This window comes from Scyliorhinus torazame, chromosome 12, assembly GCF_047496885.1.
Source record: "Scyliorhinus torazame isolate Kashiwa2021f chromosome 12, sScyTor2.1, whole genome shotgun sequence".
NCBI classification, from domain to species: Eukaryota; Metazoa; Chordata; class Chondrichthyes; order Carcharhiniformes; family Scyliorhinidae; genus Scyliorhinus; species Scyliorhinus torazame.
This window is the reverse complement of record NC_092718.1, coordinates 200,168,723-200,194,696: the sequence shown is the minus strand read 5'-3', so window position 1 is coordinate 200,194,696 and position 25,974 is coordinate 200,168,723. Positions and strand designations below refer to the sequence as shown.

Here is a 25,974-nt window from a genome sequence, read left to right as displayed (position 1 = left end):
TCGAGGGGATTAATTTAGTTCCCACTTCCAATTGCTCTCATAGTCTGTCGATTTAATTCCTAAAGTTTTACCAATATTTCTGTTACCGTTACCCATACGTGAGGACAGGACCAATATGAATACCTCATCTTACCACCCCAAGTCTGACCGTGGCAGGTTCCTTGATGGAGTTAAAGGTATTAAGGTATTTTACTCAATGCCTGCGTGAACCATTTGTGTACTGATTGGAACAAAACAAGTATGACCGTCTGACCTTTCTTGAGGTTTAGAACAAAAAAGAGGTTTGATGTTATTGAGCAAAAAACCCACCCAGGTGGAGGAGCAAAATAATTAAAAAGGTAAACACATGCTCCTCGAACCTTCATGACCCACATTTACACACACACACAAATTTACAAGTTAGATTGTAGGTAGTTACCATTTTAGTCATATTAAAGTTCAATGCTGAAAGATAAAATACAAATGTTCACTGTTTATGAGTCCTTGGCTGGTCACTCGAGCTGCAGCAGAAATTTTCCAAATTCCTTATAGATTCCAAGAGTTGAGTTGAAGCTCGTGTAACTGCGATTGCCGGAGACAAAGGGCTGGATTCTCTGTCCTGCCACACCAGATTTCTGGTTCAGCGCGCCGGTGGGATGCTCCATTTCACGAGCTGGTCCATGGGGTTTCCCACGCCGTCAGGAAACCCCCAGGCTGCCGGCAAAAATGGACATCCCGATGGCGGAGAATCCAGCCAGCCCAATTTAAAAAAAAAAAATTAGATTACCCAATTATTTTTTCCAATTAAGGGGCAATTTAGCGTGGCCAATCCACCTACCCTGCACATCTTGGGTTGTGGGGGGCGAAACCCACGCAAACACGGGGAGAAAGTGCAAACTCCATATGGACAGTGACCCAGAGCCGAAATTGAACCTGGGACCTTGGCCCCCTGTGCCATCGTGCCCCCCTTCTGTGCTGGATTTTTAAACTGTAAGAGGTGGGGTCGTAACTTGGAAGAGAAAAGCTGCTTGATTGGCAGATCTTGCAGACTATTGATTGCTTCTGTCTTTAACAGCTTGCAGTAAAGAGATTTCGAAATAGCTACTTCAGTCACATGGCTTCTCCCCTCTCCCCGTAATGATGTCAGAAGGGGCTTGTTGATCTGATGTCTTTGTTTCATAGCCAGGGGGGGTGAGTAGATTCTGTGAATGTCCCAACCATAATCTTGAATTATTCATCATCCATTTTAGTGAGATGGGAAGATGTTGCTCCACATAACCATTGGCTGGGACTTTCCAATCCCACCTGCAGCCGTAATCACTGTGTGTCGAACAGAAAATGTGAAAATCCCAGACATTATTCTCGCTGACTTTCTGTCTCCGTTGGATAGGTAACCTTTAAGAAATTACAGATTAATATCACTCGTGAATCATCATGGAAACATAGAATTACAGTGCAGAAGGAGGCCATTCGACCCATCGCGTCTTAGAAAGAGCATCTTACTTAAGCTCACGCCTCCACTCTATCCCTGTAATCCAGTAACCCCAACTCACCTTTTTGGGCACGAAGGGCAATTTAAAATGGCCAATCCACCTAACCTGCACATCTTTGGACTGTGGGAGGAAACCGGAGCACCCGGAGGAAACCCACGCAGACACGGAGAGAACGTGCAGACTCCGCACAGACAGTGACCCAAGCCGGGAATCGAACCTGGGACCCTGGAGTTGTGAAGCAACTGTGCTAACCACTGTGCTCCCGTGCTGCCCACATCTGTCACGAACAAGTCACATCATCACAGCAAATGTTACCCAGTTTTTGCCGTTTTAAGGTGTAATTTGTATGTTCGTAACTTTTGATTTATGAAAATAAAATGTGGGCAAAATTAATTTCCGACCTAACTTCATGCTTGCTCTTACTACTAATGACAGATGGTGGTAGTTTGATGGCCATTGAGGTAGTAGTAATCACACTCCAGCAGCTTGTAATATCTGTAATTCCACACGCCACTGACTTGTAGACTTGCAAATCATTACAATCTGCAACGGGCGAGTACTTTGGGGTGCAATCAGTCACAAACCCTCATGAAGGCCTCATCAGCCTGGCACATTCTATTGCTATTGAAAACAGCATTCCCGCCTGCTGATCACTTTACTTTTCAAACTCCACTGATGAAGAGGTAAGCCTGATTCAGACTTTCGGTTACAAATAACCTTTCGGCATTTGATGCAACGTTCTCCAACACTGTTTGAATGGAAATCAGCATTTTCTCCTTAAAAGATGTGATTGTGTACTATGTTAATGACTGTTTTACTTTTCCTTAAAGGTGTCAAACAAAACGACAATCCTGGATTAGGGTCTGTCTCCAGATGAAGTCCTGGAAGTGAGAATGTGGAACTTGTCAGGAGGTATTGAACTCGCATTGTTTGTGACTCAAGCCTTAATTCTCCCTCTTACCCGTCCACAATATTCATTGGTCCACCCCTGGCAGCCATGGCCCTAACCTGTGGAATCCCATCCCTAAACATTTCCACCTTCATCCCTCCGCCTCCTCCTTCAAGACCATCCTTAAAAACCTACCTCCTCTGACAAATATTTTGGTCACCTACCTCGATAATCTCCTTATGTGAAATTCTGTTTGGTTATTCTCCTGCAAAGTATCAGGGGCGGGATTCTCCCAGCACTATTGGCGTTGGCGTGGTTGGCGCAGCGGCAGTCGCGGGCCGCTCTACGCGGCTGGCCCGCCGATTCTCTGGCCCGGATGGGCCGAGCAGCCGTAAGAAAAGAGCCGCGTCCTGCCGGCGTCATTCTAACCTGCTCTGGGCCAGTGGGACCTTGGCGTGGAAGGCTCGGGTGGCGGCCTGCGGGGAGGGAATGGGGGTCCGACCCCGGGAGGGGCCCTCTGATGTGGCCTAGCCCACGATCGGGGCCCACCAATCGGCGGGCTGGCCTCTGTGGCTGGCGGCCTCCTTTCCTACGCGCTGGCCCCTGTAGTCCTGCGCCATGTTGTGTCGGGACCGGCGCGTCGAAGGAGGTCACTGCGCATGCGCGCGTTGGCGCCGGCGCCACTGTGCACAATTCTCACCGGGATGGGCAGCTGGAGTGGCGCGTACCGCTCCAGTGGCCTGCTGGCCCCCTGTAGGTGCCAGAATTAGTACTGGGAGCGGCCAGTACTGGAAGGTCCGCCGATCGGAGCAACAAACGGCGCAAATCCGACTTGCGTCACGTCGGAAAAATGGGTCGATAGTCTCCGGCCCGAAATGGGCTAGCAGCGACGTAACGGGATCCGCGCTTGCGCAGTGGTTCACACCGTGCAGCGTCATACGCGCTGCACGGCGTGACGGCTCATAAGGCCGCGCTGCTCCCCCCCCACCCGATCGGAACAGCCGACCGCAACACCCGACTGGATGGCTGGCCGTCGCTCAGCCCCGAGGTTCGAGTCACGCGATGTGGAGGCGCTCCTGGACGCGGTGGAGCAGAGGAGGGACGCCCTGTATCCCGGGCACGGCCGCAGAGTTGCCCCACGCCACAGCCGGCGTCTGTGGAGGGAAGTGGCAGAGGCCGTCACCGCTGTGGCCCTGACACCACGGACAGGCACCCAGTGCCACAAGAAGGTGAACGACCATGTCAGAGCAGGCAGGATGAGCCTCCCCCATATCCCCCCTACCCATATCCCCCCCTCCCCCATATCCCCCCCTCCCCATATACCCCCCTCCCCATATCCCCGCTCCCCATATCCCCCCTCCCCCATATCCCCCTTCCCCATATCCCCCCTCCCCCATATCCCCCCTCCCCCATATCCCCCCTCCACATATCCCCCCTCCCCCATATCCCCCCTCCCCCATATCCCCCATATCCCCCCTCCCCATATCCCCCCTCCCCCATATCCCCCCTCCCCCATATCCCCCTCCCCCATATCCCCCCTCCCCCATATCCCCCCTCCCCATATCCCCCCTCCCCCATATCCCCCCTCCCCCATATCCCCCCTCCCCATATCCCCCCTCCCCCATATCCCCCCCTCCCGCATATCCCCCCTCCCCCATATCCCCCCTCCCCCATATCCCCCCTCCCCCATATCCCCCATATCCCCAAGTGAATCCAGCCCTAACCTTAACCTCTGCAATGCACGCGCAACCGATGGCGTGCATTCATATACCTGCCTAACACTGTTGCCTTTTACCCCTGCCCCCCCCCCCCCAACAGGAGAAGCGCGCACACAACAATAGGGAGCATGTGAGGACTGGAGGAGGGCCCGCTGATGAGAGGCCACTGACCGTACACGAGGAAAGGGCCCTGGAACTGGCTGGCGGACCTGAGGACCGGGAGGTTGCTGATGCAGAGGTCGGGGGCGTACTAGCGAGTGAGCCACCGACAGCCCGTCCCCATATCCCCCCTCCCCTATATCCCCCTCCCCCGTATCACCTGATCACTGCCTGATGTCTAACCATGCATGCTTCATTGTGTATCGCAGGACCAAACGTCCAGGCACCCATCCGCGCAGATGCAGACCGCCCGCAGGATGCCCCTCGGAGACCACAGGAGACGGAGAGACCCGCACCCTCCAGCATGCGATGACGCAGGATGCCCCTCGGAGACCACAGGAGACGGAGAGACCCGCACCCTCCAGCATGCGACGCCCGCAGGATGCTCCTCGGAGACCAGGGGAGACGGAGAGACCCGGACCCTCCAGCATGCGACGCCCGCAGGATGCCCCTCGCACACCACGGGAGACGGAGAGACCCGGACCCTCCAGCATGCGACGCCCGCAGGATGCCCCTCGCACACCACGGGAGACAGAGAGACCTGGAGCAACAGGGAGACGACACCCCCGTCACGTGCGGGAGCGACCACCCAGCGACGAGGGGGGCAGCCACAGGCCCCCGTCACATCCGAGCCAGGACACCACTACCCAGGACACCACTACCCAGGACACCACTACCCAGGACACCACGACCCAGGACACCTCTACCCGGGACAGCACTACCCAGGAAGACGAAATACCGGACAGTGACTCAGAGTGGATGGGTGGAGACGAACCCCCACCCCAAAGTGCCATGGACTCAGAGTGGGACGAAGAGCACGACACAACGCCACTGCAGTCACCAACACCCTCCACCATCGCAGAAACACTCACCACGGTTGGGCACTTTAGTGATGAGGCGTCTGGTACACTCACTGGTGCGCACAACACAGCCGTCCCGGTACAGCAGGTGGAGGTAGGAGCAGCAGAGGGACCGGGCGGTCGGAGGGCAGCCCAGCCCAAGCGAACATCTGCCGCCCAGATGGATCCCGGGTTCCTGCAGTTACCACACCCACACATAGATCCGATGCAACCACCGACCCGGAGACGAGCGAAGAGGGTGACGGGCGGCTTGCGGCGGCTGCAGGTGGAGGAGTCCACCCGCGTCCACGAGCTGGGAGTGGTGCCGGTCATGCGTGCCACCCAGGCCGACACCGCACAGGTGGCGTCCGCGGTGGAGGCAATGGGTGCGACGGTGTCAGACATGGGGAACGGTTTGCGAGGCCTGGGGCCTTCCGTGCAGGCGGCGTCTGTGGCCCAGGAAATGGCTGCCCTCTCACATGAGGCCATGAGCCAGTGCCAGCGCCAGATGGCAGAGGCGCTCAACGCCATAGCCCAGTCTCAGCAGGCCATGGCCCAGTCTCTGCAGGCCATGGCCCAGTCTCAGCAGGCCATGGCCCAGTCTCTGCAGGCCATCGCTGAGGGCATCGGCGCCAGTGGCCATGTGCGAGCCGGCGTCGCACTGTCACAGACAGGGTTTGCCAACCCCCTGGGCTCCATGGCTGCAAACCTGCAGACCCCTGTCGATACCAGCACGGGCCTCCAGGACTGGCAGCGCCAGATGTCGGGGGGGCGTCGGATGGCCAGTCCGTTCGCATCCCCCACCCATGTAGAGGCCTGGGGGCCATCGGGCACCCCGAGGGAGATGGAGGTGGTGTGGTCCTTCCCGGCTCCCTCTGTAGGGGAGGTCCCGGTACACCGCGACACCTCGGACTCCCCCCCTTCCGTCCCAGATGCATCGGGTGGGCAACGGGCAGGACAGGCTGGCAGCTCGCCATCCCAGTCGCCCGGGCCGCAGCCTGGCCCATCTAGGCCAGGACATCCCAGGAAACGGCCGCCAAAGGGATCCAGTGTCAGAGGGCAGGAATCACAGGAGTCCACCTCCAGTTCTGCTGTACCGTCTGGGGAACCACGTAGACGTAGTCAAAGGGCCCGTAAGGCCAAACAATTAGACACTGAGTAAGTTGGCACGGGTGCAGGGCACAGATGAGTTTTAGGGGCTAGGGCACGTGCATGAACTCCTTTGGTTATTAAAGTCAATGTTACACCTACCGAAGCTGCCTTTGTGCTCTGTTCAAAGTGTGTGGGGGTGTCATGTACGTTGAGCGCAAGTGTGTGTGTGAGGGGTGGTCTTACCTCAGCCCCAGGTGAGTCTGCCCCCTTCCCTCTGGGCCGCCATCAACATCCCCCAGGCAGAGGACGGGACCGTGCGCTGCAATGTCACAGCCGCATGCAGGGATGGTCCGGGTGGATGGTGGTACTGTGGCCATGGGTCAGACATAGTCCAACGATGTAGAGCCAGGAGCTCATCGCAGGGCGGGTTGTCATCATCCTCCATGGCCTGCGATAGACACGCGTCCACCCGCAACTGTGTGAGCCCGGCCCGTTGTGCCGCAGGTGGATCGGCAATGGGGGGGGGGGGGGGGTGGTGTGCATGCGGGTGGGGTGGGTGGGGTTGGGGAGGGGGATGAGGGTGCTGGGTGGGTGGATGGGTGGGGGGTGTGGGTGGTCGGCTGTTGCCATGCTGTGCGGTCTGTGGCCATACTACCCGATTCCCACGCCCATCTAGTCAGTGAAGCGGGCGTCTATCAGTCTGTCCCGTGCCCGCTGGGCCAGCCGGTAACGGTGGACAGCCACCCGCCTGTGTCTCCCCCGTCTGCCCTGACCATTGCCCCCATCCCCCTCATCTGGGGAGGACTGGGCCTCTTCCTGCTGCTCCTCCACTCCGCCCTCCTCTGCCTGCGGCACAGCGCCCCTCTGCTGGGCTATGTTGTGCAGGACGCAGCACACCACAATGATGCGGCCGACCCTATCTGACCGATACTGGAGGGCGCCCCCAGAGAGGTCCAGGCACCTGAAACGCATCTTCAGCACGCCAAAGCACCTCTCGATCACTCCCCTTGTCGCTACATGGGCATCATTGTAGCGGTTCTCCGCCTCATTGCGTGGCCTCCGTATAGGCGTCATCAGCCACGATCGCAATGGGTAGCCCCTGTCGCCCAGCAACCAGCCCCTCAGCCGGGGATGGCGTCCCTCGTACATGCCGGGGATGGATGACCGCGACAACACGAATGAGTCGTGTACACTGCCTGGGTGACGGGCGCAGACGTGCAGGATCATCATGCGGTGGTCGCAGACCACCTGTACGTTCATCGAATAGGTCCCCTTCCTATTAGTGAACACAGCCCTGTTATCTGCAGGTGGCCGCACGGCGACGTGCATCCCATCGATCGCGCCCTGGACCATGGGGAACCCGGCCACGGCTGAGAAGCCCACGGCCCGGGCATCTTGGCTGGCCCGGTCCACGGGGAAGCGGATGTAGCGGTGCGCCATGGCATATAGGGCATCTGTCACTGCCCGGATGCACCGATGTCTGCGATATGCCGGACAGGTCCCCACTCGGTGCCTGGAATGACCCCGTTGCATAAAAGTTCAGGGCCACCGTAACCTTGACAGACACGGGGAGAGGGTGTCCCCCGCCAGTGCCACGTGGTGACAGGTGTGCCAGCAGGTGGCAGATGTGTGCCACGGTTTCCCGGCTCATCCGGAGTCTCCTCCTGCATTCCCGGTCCATGAGGTCCTGGTATGACTGCCGGGGCCGGTACACACGGGGCGCCCTCGGGTGCCTCCGTTGCCGTGGGGCTGCGACGTCCTCCTCCCCCTCCTCGTCCTGTCGGTCAGGTGTCCCTCCAGCCTGGGCGGCTGCCGCCTGCCCCTCTGCGGCAGCCTGCGCCGCCTCTCTGGCACGCTCCTCCTCCTCCTCCTCCTCCTCCTCCTCGTCATCCAGGGCAACATAGACATGAGCGGCTGCCGCCACGGCGACCAACATCGCTGGATGATCTGAAAACATGACGGCCTGGTGGGAGGGGAGGGGAACGACGACATGTCATCATTGCCCATATCCCCTCCTCCCCCCAGCCAGGTGGCATGGACCGCATGGGTCCAACTGTTGGAGGCTGGCACCTGGCCAGGTGGACCAACTCACTTGCCCTCCCATCCCCCTCCTCGGCACGGACCCCCCCCCAACCTCCACCCCAGCACGGACCCCCCCCAACCTCCACCCCGGCACGGACCCCCCCCCCCCAACCTCCACCCCAGCACGGACCCCCCCCCCCCAACCTCCACCCCGGCACGGCATGGACCCCCCCCACCTCCACCCCGGCACGGACCCCCCATCCACCTCCCCGGCACGGACCCCCTCCCGGCACTCCCCCGGAGCCCAGCCTACTCTAACCACCCCCCACCCCCCGCCGCACACACACACACACAACCCGAGACACACCTCTCCTCACGCATTCAGACTGCGGCCACGCCATTGCCTGCCCAGAGCCAACCCCCCAGGCCGTCACTCACCTCCACGCTGGTCGGCGTGAGCCTGGAGCACCGGGTCACGCCGATGAAAAGGAGGTTTAATTTACGTCGACGTGAACAGTCATCATGTCGACGGGACTTCGGCCCATCCGGAAGGGAGAATATCGGCAGGCCGAAAATCGGCTGCCTTGCGCAGACCCGTGACATTCTCCGCGGCAGCGGCGCCATTAACGCCCCGCCGACTTTTCTCCCTTCGGAGACTTCGGCAACCGGCGTGGGCGGGATTCACGGCGGCCAACGGCCATTCTCCGACCCTCTGGGGGGTCGGAGAATGACGCCCCAGAGAAGTGAGAAGAAGCTGAAATTGGGCAACACCTTACACCCACCACAGCTGTGCTCAAGACTGACTCACAGGCAGCTCTACACAAGTCAAGTAATGTTTAACAAGTTATTTTTTCTGAAGAAGTAATTATCTGGACAGATACAGAGAATGTAGTCGATGTAATTGATATGGATTTTCAGGAGGTGTTTGATAAGGTCTTTCACTTATTACAAAAAATCAGGTGGACCTTATTGGAGCATACGTCACAGAGTACCCAATTATCTTTTCCAATTAAGGGGCAATTTAGTGTGGCCAATCCATCTACCCTGGCTATTTATTATTTTAATCACTCGTGGGACCTGGGCGCTGCTGCCAAGGAGATGTTACCCATTATTACAAGGATGTGTAGTTTTGTTTTGAGATATAGAACATAGAACATTACAGCGCAGTACAGGCCCTTCGGCCCTCGATGTTGCGCCGACCTGTGAAACCACTTTAAAGCCCATCTACACTATTATAGAACATAGAACAAAACAAATATAGGGTGATACTCTCCGTTTAGGAACCTATATCCTCCCTCCGAAGCTGAATTGCAGCTGATTTGTGTTCCCAGCGATTCCCAATCCTTCACCATGCAAAATTATGAGGATTGCAAGGGATTCCTGAGGGAATCCCACTTTTGGGTCGCCATTTTGAGCAGGCGGACCAATAGCGAGGTCATGGGGTTGTTCACCCCCCCCGCAGCACAATTTAGCCCTTCACCCCACGATTTTCTGCATTCCCCCCCTCCCCCCCCCCCCCCCCAATACGGGGGTGACACGACCTGCCCCCTCCGATGGAGACTCCCTAAATAAGGAGGTCTCCAGAGACCCCCTGAATATAGAGAATATAGAGACCACCCAGAGACCCCTAAATGAAAAGACCTCCCACAGAGGCCCCCCTAAATAAGGAAGTTCCCCCCCCCCATAAGCCCGCCAACAAAGTGACCCCTGTCAGAATTCCCCCACAAGAGGGACCCCTGTCAAGAAGCCCTCCGGAAGATTCCAGACCACTGTCTGGAAGCTAAAAAGCAGTCCAGACGGAGACAGTGAAAAATAATGACTGTTTTAACACTCACCTGGACAATATACCTGCTGGCTCAGACAAGGAAGCAGCACCGGTCAATTCCTGGAATGGGAAAACCAATCAGCTGTGTTTAAACCCTCTCAGACCTTTGATCTGCAAGCCAGTCCATTCATTTCCCTTTGATACTGATTTTACTCGGCTGTGATTGACAGCTTCCGCCCCCCCTCCCCCAGCTGTCAGCATTGTTCCATTCATCTTTCTTCATAGCTGAGTACCCCATGGCTCTAACCATTATCTTTACAAACATCAAGCTTTGACTGACAGCTCCTGAACCACTTCAAACAGAATTAAATGCTTTCCAATCATTTCCCTTCACGGTGGAGTGATTTTGAAATGGTCAACTAGAAATTAACAGCATTAAACTCTGTTTGATTGGGGTTAGATCCCTGACAGGAGTTTCTTTTATGGGGCGCTTCCTGACAGGGGTCTCTGTTCTGGGGGGATTTACTGACAAGGCTCTGATTTCTTGGGTGCTTATTGACAGGGATCTCTCTTCTGGGGTGGGGGGCTTCCTGACAAGGGTCAGTTTTCAACGGAAATCTGTTGGGGGGTCTCCTTGTTTGGGGTGTCTCTATGGGGTGTCACTTCATTCAGGGGGTCTCTGAGAGGGTTTCTTTATTTAGGGGGTTTCTGGGAATGTCACTTTATTTAGGGGTCTCTGGGGGGGGTTCTTTATTTTGGGGGCCTCTGGGGGGATTCCTTATTTAGGGGGTCTCGAGGGGGGTCTCTTTACTAAGGGGTCTCTTGGTGGGGGGTTGGTGCAGGGGGTCCAGTGGGGGGTGGGGTGGGAGGTCATAAATTGTTGCGGGGGGGGGGGAGGGTGACCCTCGGATGAACTTTGAGGGCAACTCCCTGAAAGAGTCAGGGCCATGCTTGTCAAGACCAGGAGTGGTACTCGCCCACGTAATTCCCGACTTAGAGGATCAGAGAATCACAAGGGCCCAGAGAATACGGTGCCCCGGAAAACAATCTCGTTTTCTTCACGACACTGGAATCTCCGCCTCATCGGTAACTGCGCTACCGACGCAGTTTTCTCTTTTCTCTGGTTGAATTTAAAAAAAAATGAAAACCTATAAGCCAATGGAGACTACCCAGACACCTACAATATACAGCTTGCATTCCACCCAAGTGGGATGGACAAAAATGGACACTCAACTCCCTGGGGAGTGTGAAAGGCCCCATCTCCTGCTCACTTGACACTATCCCGAAACTTTGTGAATTTGCTGAGATGACCATCAGACCACAAGACATCGGAGCAGAATTAGGCCATTCGGCCCATCCAGTCTTCTCCGCCATTCAATCATGGCTAATATGTTTCTCATCCCCATTCTCCTGCCTTCTCACCATAACCCCTGATCCCCTTATTGATCAAAAACCTATCTATCTCTGTCTTAAAGACACTCAGTGATTTGGCCTCCACAGCCTTCTGCGACAAAGAGTTCCACAGATTCACCACCCTCTGGCTGAAGAAATTCCTCCACATCTCAGTTTTAAAGGATCGCCCCTTCAGTCTGAGGCTCTGCCTTCAGGTTCTGGTTTCTCCTACCAGTGGAAACACCCTCTCCACATCCACTCTATCTCGGCCTCTCAGTATCCTGTAAGATGGGACATCAAAATGCAGTTAACTGTTCTAAAACACTGACTGTAGCAGACATGAACTAATAGAACTTCTCTGGAATATACTGCCAGCAGGGTACTTTTAAGAGACTGTTTTACTGAACAGGAGAAAGATCAACATCATTCTGAAATGAAACAGGGAGCCAAAGTTATTTATTCTCTCTCCCTCTCTCTTTCACAGAATGACCAGGCCCAGATTTGCAAAGCATCATTCCAAGAAGAAAAATCTACTGCAAACTGAAATCTCTGGGGAATAAAGTGTGGAATTGCTCGATCCAACTACATCCAGGAAGACAACCGAACAAAACTGAAACGTGGGTTCACTGCTTCGAGACCAGCTCGCCATATACTTCTTTGTTTTATCTTCTTCACAAACTGTAAAAAAATCCTTTAGTTGTGGTGTTCTTTGTGATTCAGGATGGATGTTGTAGTGTTCACAAAGACCACAGAAGCTAAGTTCATTAACAAAGCTAACATTTATTTACGCTATTTATTAAAGCTCGATCCTTGCTCCTATAGTAAACAATAATCTAATAATCGACAATCTACACACAACGAACACCAGTTTCTACACTCCGTCTATAACTGTACTCTGATCTCTTTCACTGCTCCTATGCTCTCCTCTCAAGCCTTCTCCCAGATGTCTGGGAGACAGTGGGCAAGATTCTCCGCCGTCGGGATGCTCCATTTTGCCGGCAGCCCGGGGGTTTCCCGACGGCGTGGGGCTGCCCCACAATGTGAAACCCCATTGACCTGCCTGCGAAACGGAGCATCCCGCCGACGTGCTGAACCAGAAATGTGGCGCAGCAGGACGGAGAAACCCGCCCAGTGCTTTATATAGTTCTGCATCTAGCCCCATCTAGTGGTTAATTATATAAGTACATTAATCCTTTATATTCTAGACGTTCTGCATAATGTCACATTAGTCTCTCCTCTTGTTCTGCCACCTGTGTGAGGTTGCGATTTACATCCTTCCTTCATTCGAGAAATAGTTTCAGTGAACCTATCTGGCTCTTTAGTTAACGTAAGAAAACCCAGTCTGACGCACCCTTTTACAAATAAAGTGGAGAAATTGGGATTCCTGCACATCCCCATCTCCAAATTCACAAATAAAACCCTCTTATGTTCAGAGGGGAGGGAGAAGAGGGGGAGTAATTTCACCCCTCCCCAAAGGTCGTACCACCCGTCCCTAATTGCCCTTGAGAAGGACAGAAATAAAAGCAAATTACTGCGGATGCTGGAATCGGAAACGAAAGAGAAAATGCTGGAAAATCTCAGCAGGTCTGGCAGCATCTGTAGGGAGAGAAAAGCGATAACGTTTCGAGTCCGATCACTCTTTGTCCACTCTTTGTCAAAAAGAGTCCGATGACTCTTTGAGAAGGGCAGTCCTTCTGCTTCAGTCCACACACAGTGCTGTTAGGGTAGGAATTCCAGGGTTTTGACCCAGTCACAGTGAAGAAAGCCTTTATGCATCCAAGCCAGGTCTTTTACAGACTAAGTTGTGGTGGGTCGTGGGTCCCGCCCCTTAACGTTGCCATTTCTGTGACCGTAAAAACCCCGCCCGCTGCAGAAAAATGAAGAAATCCCACCCAGAAGGTGAGACAGGGACTAACCCGCCTACAAATGAATGAATATTTGAAGTCGAGGGCTACACTAGACTAGAGTGGCATTAGGGGATAAGTTTATAGATGGCTCTAACAAAAAACCAAGATGGACATAATGGATGAAATGATCCTTCAGGTTTTTTGAGGCAAGAATCCAGCGCCTGGTGGATGTGCATCCGGAAATAGAACATGCTGCAGCTCCCTTGATTCTGGATATCCAAGGGGCAATAATCATTGGATTTACATAACGAGCAAACCTTGTCCTTCATGCTGTTGCATGCAACCAGTACAAACATCGCAAAGCAAAACTGTGACAGGAATTCAAGGGTCGGAATTATGCAGGCGCTGGGACTGCCAAGACTGTGAGCCAGTGTCAGTAACCGCTGTCAATGTGATGCTTTTATGCTAACACCCAATTTGTTGGCTGTCATGTCAGAAGATCAAACATAATGCTCTGCGGTGACCAGTAGCTGCGTTTAAAACATCAAGGACTCCATCTGAGCACTTTCCTGCTTCAACACAATCCTGGCACCAGGCATCACATTCATAAATTGACCGTGAAGAAAAGCTACCGCCTCTCAACCAGAAAGTCAGGCTTGAAATAAATCCAAAGAATGACATTATACAAAGAAAAATTCATGATATCGCAGAACAGAATCCAGCAATGTTTAAAGCTTTGGCCTTTCTCCTGCCATTTTCCTCAAAGCGGTATGGTCGAAGCTGATGGATCAAACAAAATGCCACGGACCTGAAGAGTTCAGACATTATGCCAGAATGTTAGGGCATCAAAACTTAAAAGACGTTACGGCTGCACATTCTGAGTCAGTCCAGTGAAAGAAGGAGGAACATGCATTGATTTAGTTGAATTGTGTTGTCTTGTCGACAGATACAGCAACCAATTTGCCAGGAGAGAAATGCCCAGTTAATCTATGCTGGTGTCGTATGACGCTCAATTGCTGACCAAAATGTCCCAAAAAACACCCTTACTCTTTTTCAAAAAAGTGCCATAGGCTCCTTGGAACCCACCTGAGCAGACATGGGGCGACATTCTCCGTTTGGGAGGCTAAGTATTAATGCCGGGACTGAAATTGCGTTCGGTTCGCATTCCTGTTGGGGGAGCTATTTCCGGAGCAATTCGGGTTATGCCAATGAGCTAACACCTTGCCGACATGAATCTGGGGCAATTCTCATTCCCGCCAGTGTCAGATTCGTTGGGGCCGGAATTGGTGGCGGAGAGTTTGCCAGGCTGGAGCTGCTTATAAGTATTCCACTCCCCACACTCTCATGTCAGCCGAGACCGATGGCTCCACAAAGAGCAATGGCACGCTTCACGGATGCAGAACTCGAGAGAATGTTGCAAATTGTGGAGGAGAGGCGCGACACCCTCTTCCCCCAGAATGGGCAGGAGGCTACCTCCTGTGGTCATCGTCCGGACCTGGGCGAAGGTGCCCAAGGCGCTCAGCGTGGTGAGCCTCACCAGGCGGACTGGCAGGCAGTGCTGCAAGTAGATGAATGATCTCTTTAGAGCAGCTTGGGTGAGCCAAGCTGGCATCTACCCGATCCCTTACTCCTCACATCACACTCCACTCCCATAGAGACCAATCAATACCCACCTGCCCGCATCTCCCTCACATCCCTCCCTGCACCAAACTCCAACATCTGTATTGTCCTCTTTGGCCAGGTGCCTTGCACACACAGTTACAGCTGTAACTCGCCTCCACACGCCTCACCTATCCCCTAGGAAAAGATGGCCCATAACAGAAGGGAGTAGAAGACCGGAAGGCATGTCCCAGACTTCCGGGCTCTCACCCACGCTGAGCAGAGGGTGAGGGCATTATCCGGGGAGGTGCAGGAGATGGCTTTCTCCGAGGCGGAGATCTGTATGCAAGCCAAGTGAGCCCCTAATTCAAAATGATGTCCCCATAGCAAGTGAGCCACCCCTCTCCCCCAGACCACTCCTTCCCAAGATCTCACCATGTTTCTTGTCTTTTGTCTTGCAGGATCACCATCAGACCAGACTGGCCTGTCTGGGCTACCTCGCCCCCAGCCAGATCCCCAGCACACCCCGGAGGACTGGCCCGGACACGGCACCGACTTCTCGTCACTGCTGTCATCTGCACCCTCCACCATCGCGGAGACTATCAGCTCGTGTGGGGCATTTTAGTGAAGAGGCTCCTGGGTCACCTTCTGATGCACACCTCACACATGCTGCAACACATGAGGATGGAGACAGGGACTCCCGAGAGAGCGGACAGTCAGAGGGCTGTCTGATACCAGGAACCAGCTGTAATCCGGACAGATATTTCACTTCTGGAGAGTATGATCCCATCACTTGTGATGCAGAGCCAGGATCTATAGGAGGGGCTGAACAGCGACTTTCCAGCACATGCAGGGGCAATTGGAGGAGTCCAACCGGCTTCAGGTGCCGATAATGTGTGGTACCCAGGCCAACACTGAACGGGTGACATTCAAGGTGGAAGTCTTGGGTCAAAAAGTCACAGCCGTGGATATAAACATCCAAAGCTTGGGACACACTGTGTGGTCAATGGCTGAGGTTCAGGACAGGGGAGTCCAGTCACAGGGAGACATGTACCAGGCCCGAGGGGCTGGTTTAGCACACTGGGCTAAATCACTGGCTTTGAAAGCAGACCAAGGCAGGCCAGCAGCACGGTTCAATTCCCGTACCAGCCTCCCCGAACAGGCGCCGGAATGTGGCGACTAGGGGCTTTTCACAGTAACTTCATTTGAAGCCTACGTGTGACAATAAGCGATTTTCATTTTCATTTCATTTCACATGGACATTGCTGCGGAGCTCCTGAATCTGGCCCAGTCACAAAGCGTCATGGCTGAGGACGTCGAGAGCATTGGTTGAACATTCGTTGGGCAGTGATTGACCTGTGCCAGTCACAGAGGGATATGACCAAGGCGCAGAGGGACATGACTCACTTGCTGAGGGACATGGCCCAGCCTCTGTGCTCCATGGTTGAGGGCATTGGGATCTGGTTGAGCCGAGTGCAGGCCTCCAAGACTGGCCACGCCAGGTGACGGTGGAGTCTCCAGAGTTCACTCTGGCCTCACCTCCGGCCGATGGAGTAGCCCGGGGCCCATCGAGCACCAGGAGGGAGTGATGGTGCCTGTGCTGGTGCCCCCTGTGGCGATGTTGGTCAGGTGCTCAGAGCAGGGAGCTGGGATGGTGGGATGGCGTGGGGGGTGGAGCGACAGGGGAGGATGTGAGTGGTAATGGTAAGGGGGCACCACTTGGAAGGGGGTGGGGGGACGAGTATGGAGAGGTGAGCCAGGTTAGCGGAACTACCGGTAGTTAAGCCTCTTAGTTGAAAAACCTGGAGATGATGACGTTGGCCTGTGTGCGATGGCCCTGCGGCACATACTGGACGGCCAGGTAGATAGCCAGTGAGCCTTCATTCTCACCACCCAGCCCTATCAACAGGGGTACCGGAGGCTGTCGCCACCCATGTCAGCGATCGGCTCTGCGACCCCTGTCCTGACTCCTCAGTGGGCATCTCCTGTGGGTGTCCTCATCGGGTGGGACATGTTCCACTAATCGCCTCCATGTTTAGAGGCTTATGTGTGGGCAGGTCCTATATATGAGGGTAAGAGGGGGGAGTGTGCCTCTGCTGGGAGAGTAGCTGCAGTGTGATGTGTCATGATATTCAGATAAACATCATGGTGCAAACACACATACACACTGAGGGACAGATCAACAGACCAATCATCACACACGCAACATCACAGCCAATCACAAGCAAGGGCACACGCACTATAAAACGGGGAACACCACAGTTCCCGCTCATTCCAGCAGGAGACAGCTCAGGGCACAGAGCGCACAGCAAAAGCCACTCAGACATACACCATGTGCTGAGTGCCTCTCCAAGATAGTGTTAGGGCTGGCTCCACAGGTTAAAGGGTAATGAACGAACCACAGTAACAAGTTTACAGATGATGTTATTGATAGTAATAAAACAGAGTTGTACCATCTGCAACCGTGTTGGTTCGGCTGCGTAGCAGAACACCCAACACGACATGATGTGGGTCCTGGGTGTAACAATGTTGTGACAGCCTGTTCAGGGGGGATGGATGGGAGCAGGAGCGTGGTGAACAGTCAGGGTTTGAAGACAGCTGGTGGTCCTGTGGGGTGGGCTGGCTGATAGTGTCACTGGTGAGGCCTCTGAGAGGGAAATGTGCCAGGGAGGGTGCTAAATACCAAGGGCCTGTAATGTACCAAATGGGTGGGTTTAAAATAAATACTGCAGCAATGGCGTTCTGTGCTTAGCCACCCCAATCCCGGGGAGGGGGGGGGGGGGGGGTCCACCGAGCTGTCAACAAGTAGCTCCCCGCTACACACCCCCTGGCATCCACCCCCAAGCAAGCGGGACAATTTTTAACGGTTTTTCAAACTTTGTTTACCTTCTCTCTTCCCCTCAGCAGCAATGGTGCTCTGTCCGCATTTGTAAATACCTGTAATAAACCGCACTCGCGTGACTTCCGCCTGAGAGGGGCGGAGACCAGGAGCATTGTGGGTCAAACCCGCTAATCACATTTAAGTGAATTCATTTGCGGCCGTCGCCGGTGCGGGGCGCGAACCTTGTTATCGCCACCAGCACGGGGCCTGATTCGACGTTGGACACGGGCCTCGAGTTTGGCCAGGCGCCCAATTATCCGCCCAATCGCAGTTTGCATTTGTGGCGTTGCGAGGCAGAGAAATTAGCCCATGATCTTGAAATAATTGCACTGAGGTGTTAGGCTGGGCTTTATGCTAAAGTGACACTTGAAGCCATAACTGGATGACTACAGGTGCGAGTGTTACCACTGGACCAGACTGGCACATTTATTTATTTATTTAAATGATTCCAATTATGGACCAATTCACCCACCCTGCACATCTTTGGGTTGTGGGGGTGAGACCCACTCAGACACGGGGAGAATGTGCAAACTCCACACAGGCAGTGACCCAGGGCCGGGATCGAACCAGGGTCCTCAGCGCCATGAGGCAGCAGTGCTAACCACTGTGCCACCTTGCTGCCCAGATGACACACTTATTTCCACTCAAGGCTGAGCATCAGTCAGTAGTTGTTTTGTTAATTGCTTTGGAGTTAACCTTGCATTTGAAAATGTTGTGCAGAGTAAGGGTTCTTGGGTCAGTTATCAGGACTACCCTGCATGCAAGTCTCAGTGGATATCATAGGGCCCGTCACTCAGCAAATACTGTGGCTTTACATATAACTTCCTGAGGCCTTTTAGCCCACATTGTGCAGCGTGGGCCCCGGCAGTCTCTCCCTGAAGCTACCAGTGCTTCTATCTGGTCGCAATAATCTTGAGGGAATATGAAGCCAGTCGTTACAATGTGGAGACGATGGGACTCCACCATCAAATGGAGAAAGGTATGAGGAAGGCTGTTGCAGTACGTGGCTACGATTTGGAAGTCTTGCACCAGAGGGTTGCATCGGGAATCTGTTTGTTTTGTTATGCTCTTGACGTAGCATAAGCTGCTTCCTTGAAGTGCACTCTGACAAAGGAAGGTTCAGACTTGGAGATAGCTTTAACACATTTATTAAACTGTTAACGATTCTCCTACTTGGATTCAACTCTCATGTTAATCCTGCTATAGCTACTCAGACTGATGAACCAGTCTGCTACAATCCACATGGTGGGTGTGATGTTCAATCAACCCTGTGTCTGTACTCACTGAGTGTCTCCACTGGAAAGAGACTGAGCATGTGTGATGTGTCCTTTCATATGGGTTGGTGTAATGCCCTCCTGTGGTAGTGTCACCTCTGTGTGTATCTTGAATGCCCATTGGTCGTGTCCTATCTTACTGACCTATTGGTTGACTGTCTGTGTGTCATGTCTCTGGTGCTCCCTCTAGTGTCTAGCTAGGTGTACTGTGTTCACATTAACCCTTTGTATACTTACAGTGATGTATATCACCACACTGTTCACCGTCTCCGACCATTCTCCTGGGGGTCAGGAAAATGAGGAATTTAGAATGTGGGGTCCTGAGCCTTCCCAAGGATTTAGGGGAGCACTTCCTTTTCTTGTTGTTTCAATCTTCTGAGTCCATTAAAAAGTAAGAAGCAACGCACAACTTCCTTTTAGAATGGTTTGTAACAAAGTCCAATGCACCACAGCACTTACAGGAGAGATTATCAAACAAAACGTAACACCAAGGTGATTAAAAGCTTGGCCAAAGAGGTAAGCATTAAAAGAGGGAGGGAGAGACAGACAGAATGGTTACGGGAGGGAATTTCAGAGCTCAGAGCCTTGGCTGCTGAAGGCAAAATTGCCAAGGGTGGAGTGATGAAAATTGGGGATGATACAGAAGCCAGAATTGGACAGGTGCAGAGATCTTGCAGGAACGTAGTTGGAAGTTCATAGAATCATCAGCATAGAATCCCTACAATGCAGAAGGAGGCCATTCAACCCATCGAGTCTGCAACGATCCTTCAAAAGAGCACTCTACCCATGTCCACTTCCCCGCCCACCCCACCCTATCCCCGTAACCCCATAACCTAACCTGCACATCCCTGGACACTAAGGGGAAATTTATCATGGCCAATCCACCTAACCTGCACATCCTTGGACTGTGGGAGGCAACCGGAGCACCCGGAGGAAACACGCGCCGACACGGGGAAAACGTGCAAACTCCACACAGTCACTCAAGGTCGGAATTCAACCCGGGTCCCTGGCGCTGTGAAGCAGCACTGTTCCACCGTGCCGCCCATGTTATTGGATTATTTGTGTCTGGTGCTGAGGTACAGGATGTCAGCCCCCAGCTTGCACAGATAAATATTTCCATTGTCATGTGTGCGCAGCCCAAGGGCAGGTTCCTTGGCCCATTGTTTGCTGATTCGTCAGTGTGTTTTTTCTGTCAGTAGCGGTTTACCTTCCACTCTCAGGGGCTAGGCGGGGAGGCAGGCCTCAGGCCTACCTTAGCTGGAATGGGAATCAAACCCACTGTGGGCATTATTTTGAGCCACACGCTTGCCAGCTGCTCAACTAAGCTAATCAACAGGCCCCCACCCCCAATAATTTCCATTGTACTATAATCTAATAAATAAACAAAAGTCTGGTAATTAAAAAAAAGAAAATACAGGGCCTCAGATAGGAACAATAGGTATTGATTCCGACACTTCCCTCGTCAGAAGCGAACAACAGCAGGGTGGTGTTAGGGAAGGGCAGTGGGAGAGTGTGTGAGGGACAGGTCAATTAGCAGCAGTTATGGTAGTTATTGATGTCACCCAATTATGCCAACCTCCCAGCCCATGGCCTCAACAATAGGGGAGTTGTGGCAACATTCATGAATTGTTCGCTCCGCCAATTGTCATTGTTGTGCCAATCTAAGCTGTAAAACCTGCTAACTATCATTATTTCTAAAACCTTAGAGCAGCTATGGAAAGTTTACTGTCTGGACTTTCCCATATAAACACAACACAAAGTTTTCCTGTTTCTGTAATATTCTCCTTTGTACGCACGGTAGCACACTGGGTACCATTGTTGCTTCACAGCTCCAGGGTCCCTGGTTCGATTCCCACTTGGGGCACTGTCTGTGCGGAGTCTGCAGGTCCTCCCTGTGTGTGTGCGTGGGTTTCCTCCGGGTGCTCCGGTTTCCTCCCACAAATCCTGAATGGCGAGCTTGTCAGGTGAATTGGACATTTATGTGGAAAATCCCGTCCACTGAATATATTTTATCTGACTAATTATTTTATTCTATATCCATATGTCATTGCTATGACCTCTGGGCAGTTCAGATTTAGAACTCATATCACAAGATTCTTCTTAACGCAAAGATTGATTAACTAATGGAATGCATGCCCAGATTTTGGAGGTGGGGGGTACGGTTGGTGGGGAGAGGTGGGTGCCATGGGCGGAGGCCAAAACCAGGAAATAATTTAAGAAATGGTTAGACATTGTATTGAGGTTCAACTGCGGTTTTACTTTCTCCATGTATGTGCTAAGGTGGACCAACTGAGATGAGGAGGAACTACTTCTCGCAAAGAATAGTGAATCCTAATGGTAGTGGAACTCGCTGCTCCATAGTGCGGTGAAATCTGAGTCGATAAACGATTTCAAGAAGGAGATAGATATATTTCTGATGAAAAATGGGTTAAAGGTGAACAGGTGGGAGGTGGATTTGAGACCAGGAAAATCTGCGACAATTGGTTCACTAATTGTCCTTTAGGGAGAAAATCTGCTGTCCAGTCTGACCCATTTGTGACGTCAGATCCATAGCAATGAGGTTGACTCTTGACTTCCCTCTAAAATGGTCTAGGTAGCCACTCAATTGGATCCACCACCACCTTCTCTAGGGCAATTAGGGATAGAATATAATGCCGGCCTTGTCCGTGACACCAGCATCTCCTAATTATAATAAATAATCTGATGCACTCTGAGGAATAGGAAGCGTTTTCTAGTTCACTGAAGGCCTGTTTTGTATACAAATCTTCTAATTATGTGATAAAATAGTCCAAGGTACGGTTACATTATCAACATTTCTCAATGTTTTAAAGAGCCCACCCCTCTCCTCTTTTCTCCAATAAACACAGTCCATTGTCTCCAAATTGTCCAGCTGATGTTCTCTTAACTCTGCCGGGATGTAGAGTGCCTGGAGTATAGACTATGGGCGTGATTCAGCGACTCCGTTGCACCCGGCATGTATCAGGAGCAACGTGTGAATGCCGCATGAGCCCCAAACCTGGCTCTGTGCCGGGCGCCACGCCAATCGTGGGTCACCCGACTCACTCCGCCCGGCGCTTCCTGGATCTCACCCTCACTGGGTGAAATCCAGATCGGATTATTTAAATTAACCTAACGGTTCAGTTAAATATCCAGATGTTGGATTGACCCGGCGCCCGGGACACAACGGTTGTGCCTACGAGATCTCACCAAGGCACCATTTAGTACTGGTCCACGCAAACATGGACCAGGTGTAAGGGCACCGGGGGGGGGGGGGGGGTTGCGTAGGGCATTTGAGAACCCTGGATTGTCAGGGACAGGGTGGTACACTAGCACTACCCCGACACTTGGGCATCTTGGCACTACCAGCCTGGCACCCCAGCACCCCTGACACTGCAAGGGTGCCTTGGTGGCACTGCCAGGGAGCCAGGGGCGCTGCCACGGTGCCAGACTTGCCCTACCAGGGTGCCCAGGTGCCAGGTTGGCACTGCCAGGGGTCGGCTCAGGGGGGGGCACCTTGGCCTTTGGATGGGGACGGGTGGAAGGGTCTCAACAAGGTTGGGGAGGGCAAGGGGGGGCGGGAAGCAGGGGGGCCTGAAAGGGCTTGGGGGGGGGGTAGATTGGGGCTGCCGCTCACAATGGTGCCCCGATCTGCAAACAGCCATTCCGCCTGGCGAGATCAGCTCACCAGCAGGAAATCTCTTAAAGTGCGGCCTCGGCGGGGAGAAAGTGCCCGAGGCCAAAGGAAACAGCAAAGTGCGGCTGGATAGTGGAGAGTTTCTCAGCACTGCAGCTACCCAGAATCACCCCGTCAGACGTGCCCGAAAATGGACTTTGTTTAAGGTCTGCTGAATCGCGCCCAATATTTTAAACAGACCATTACAAATTAATTGTACAGGATTAAAAGAAACTGTTTTGACTTGTGATCAATATCCTCAAGGTGTATCTCAGGATCTGATAAACCTTGCTGATAACAGATTCATGTCACAGTATATTTCAGTCAATGGGTAATAATCATGACTGTATTCTTTTCCACCTTTCTGAATGGGCAGTCTTTCATCAAGGAGCAATGTTACACGTTTCCTGTTCCAGTGTGCATTATTTGCCAGCTATCCACAGTAATATACACCTGCCCACAGTAACATACATCTGCCCACAGTAACATACACCTGCCCACAGTAACATACACCTGCCCACAGTAACATACACCTGCCCACAGTAACATACATCTGCCCACAGTAATATACACCCGCCCACAGTAACATACATCTGCCCACAGTAACATACATCTGCCCACAGTAACATACACCTGCCCACAGTAACATACACCTGCCCACAGTAATATACACCTGCCCACAGTAATATACACCTGCGCACAGTAACATACACCTGCCCACAGTAACATACACCTCCCACAGTAACATACATCTGCCCACAGTAACATACACCTGCCCACAGTAACATACACCTGCCCACAGTAACATACATCTGCCCACAGTAACATACACCTGCCCACAGTAACATACACCTGCCCACAGTAACATACATCTGCCCACAGTAATATACATCTGCCCACAGTAACATACACCTGCCCACAGTAACATACACCTGCCCACAGTAATATACACCTGCCCACAGTAATATACACCAGCCCACAGTAACATACACCTGCCCACAGTAACATACACCTGCCCACAGTAACATACACCTGCCCACAGTAACATAAATCTGCCCACAGTAATATACATCTGCCCACAGTAACATACACCTGCCCACAGTAACATACACCTGCCCACAGTAATATACATCTGCCCACAGTAACATACACCTGCCCACAGTAACATACACCTGCCCACAGTAACATACACCTGCCCACAGTAACATACATCTGCCCACAGTAACATACACCTGCCCACAGTAACATGCACCTGCCCACAGTAACATACATCTGCCCACAGTAACATACACCTGCCCACAGTAACATACATCTGCCCACAGTAACATACATCTGCCCACAGTAACATTCATCTGCCCACAGTAACATACACCTGCCCACAGTAACATACATCTGCCCACAGTAATATACATCTGCCTACAGTAACATACATCTGCCCACAGTAATATACATCTGCCCACAGTAACATACATCTGCCCACAGTAACATACATCTGCCCACAGGAACATACACCTGCCCACAGTAACATACACCTGCCCACAGAAACATACATCTGCCCACAGTAATATACATCTGCCCACAGTAACATACATCTGCCCACAGTTACATACACCTACCCACAGTAACATACATCTGCCCACTGTAATATACATCTGCCCACAGTAACATACATCTGCCCACAGTAACATACACCTGCCCACAGTAACATACACCTGCCCACAGTAATACACATCTGCCCACAGTAACATACACCTACCCACAGTAACATACATCTGCCCACAGTAATATACATCTGCCCACAGTAATATACATCTGCCCACAGTAATATACACCTGCCCACAGTAACATACATCTGCCCACAGTAACATACACCTGCCCACAGTAACAGACATCTGCCCACAGTAATATACATCTGCCCACAGTAATATACATCTGCCCACAGTAACATACATCTGCCCACAGTAACATACACCTGCCCACAGTAACATACACCTGCCCACAGTAATATACATCTGCCCACAGTAACATACACCTGCCCACAGTAACATACACCTGCCCACAGTAATATACATCTGCCCACAGTAACATACATCTGCCCACAGTTACATACACCTGCTCACAGTAACATACATCTGCCCACTGTAATATACATCTGCCCACAGTAACATACATCTGCCCACAGTAACATACACCTGCCCACAGTAACATACACCTGCCCACAGTAATATACATCTGCCCACAGTAACATACACCTGCCCACAGTAACATACATCTGCCCACAGTAATATACATCTGCCCACAGTAATATACATCTGCCCACAGTAATATACACCTGCCCACAGTAACATACATCTGCCCACAGTAACATACACCTGCCCACAGTAACATACACCTGCCCACAGTAATATACATCTGCCCACAGTAACATACATCTGCCCACAGTAATATACATCTGCCCACAGTAATATACATCTGCCCACAGTAACATACATCTGCCCACAGTAACATACACCTGCCCACAGTAACATACACCTGCCCACAGTAATATACATCTGCCCACAGTAACATACACCTGCCCACAGTAACATACATCTGCCCACAGTAATATACATCTGCCCACAGTAACATACACCTGCCTACAGTAACATACATCTGCCCACAGTAACATACATCTGCCCACAGTAACATACATCTGCCCACAGTAACATTCATCTGCCCACAGTAACATACACCTGCCCACAGTAACATACACCTGCCCACAGTAACATACACCTGCCCACAGTAACATACATCTGCCCACAGTAATATACATCTGCCCACAGTAATATACATCTGCCCACAGTAATATACACCTGCCCACAGTAACATACATCTGCCCACAGTAACATACACCTGCCCACAGTAACAGACATCTGCCCACAGTAATATACATCTGCCCACAGTAATATACATCTGCCCACAGTAACATACATCTGCCCACAGTAACATACACCTGCCCACAGTAACATACACCTGCCCACAGTAATATACATCTGCCCACAGTAACATACACCTGCCCACAGTAACATACACCTGCCCACAGTAATATACATCTGCCCACAGTAACATACATCTGCCCACAGTTACATACACCTGCTCACAGTAACATACATCTGCCCACTGTAATATACATCTGCCCACAGTAACATACATCTGCCCACAGTAACATACACCTGCCCACAGTAACATACACCTGCCCACAGTAATATACATCTGCCCACAGTAACATACACCTGCCCACAGTAACATACATCTGCCCACAGTAACATACATCTGCCCACAGTAACATTCATCTGCCCACAGTAACATACAC

At 52.3% G+C, this 25,974-nt stretch overlaps 2 long non-coding RNA genes across 2 annotated transcripts; one reads left to right on the top strand and one right to left on the bottom strand.

Moving 5' to 3' along the window:
- Positions 1–410: 410 nt before the first annotated feature.
- Positions 411–17,775, bottom strand: LOC140387278 (uncharacterized). The gene is made up of 3 exons (XR_011933827.1): positions 17,681–17,775; positions 10,027–10,076; positions 411–1,374 (listed from the first exon to the last, which is right to left on the bottom strand). It is a non-coding gene; the product is annotated as an uncharacterized lncRNA (long non-coding RNA).
- On the top strand, positions 2,316–16,424 carry LOC140387279 (uncharacterized). The gene is made up of 3 exons (XR_011933828.1): positions 2,316–2,384; positions 11,833–11,965; positions 15,256–16,424. It is a non-coding gene; the product is annotated as an uncharacterized lncRNA (long non-coding RNA).
- Positions 17,776–25,974: the final 8,199 nt, after the last annotated feature.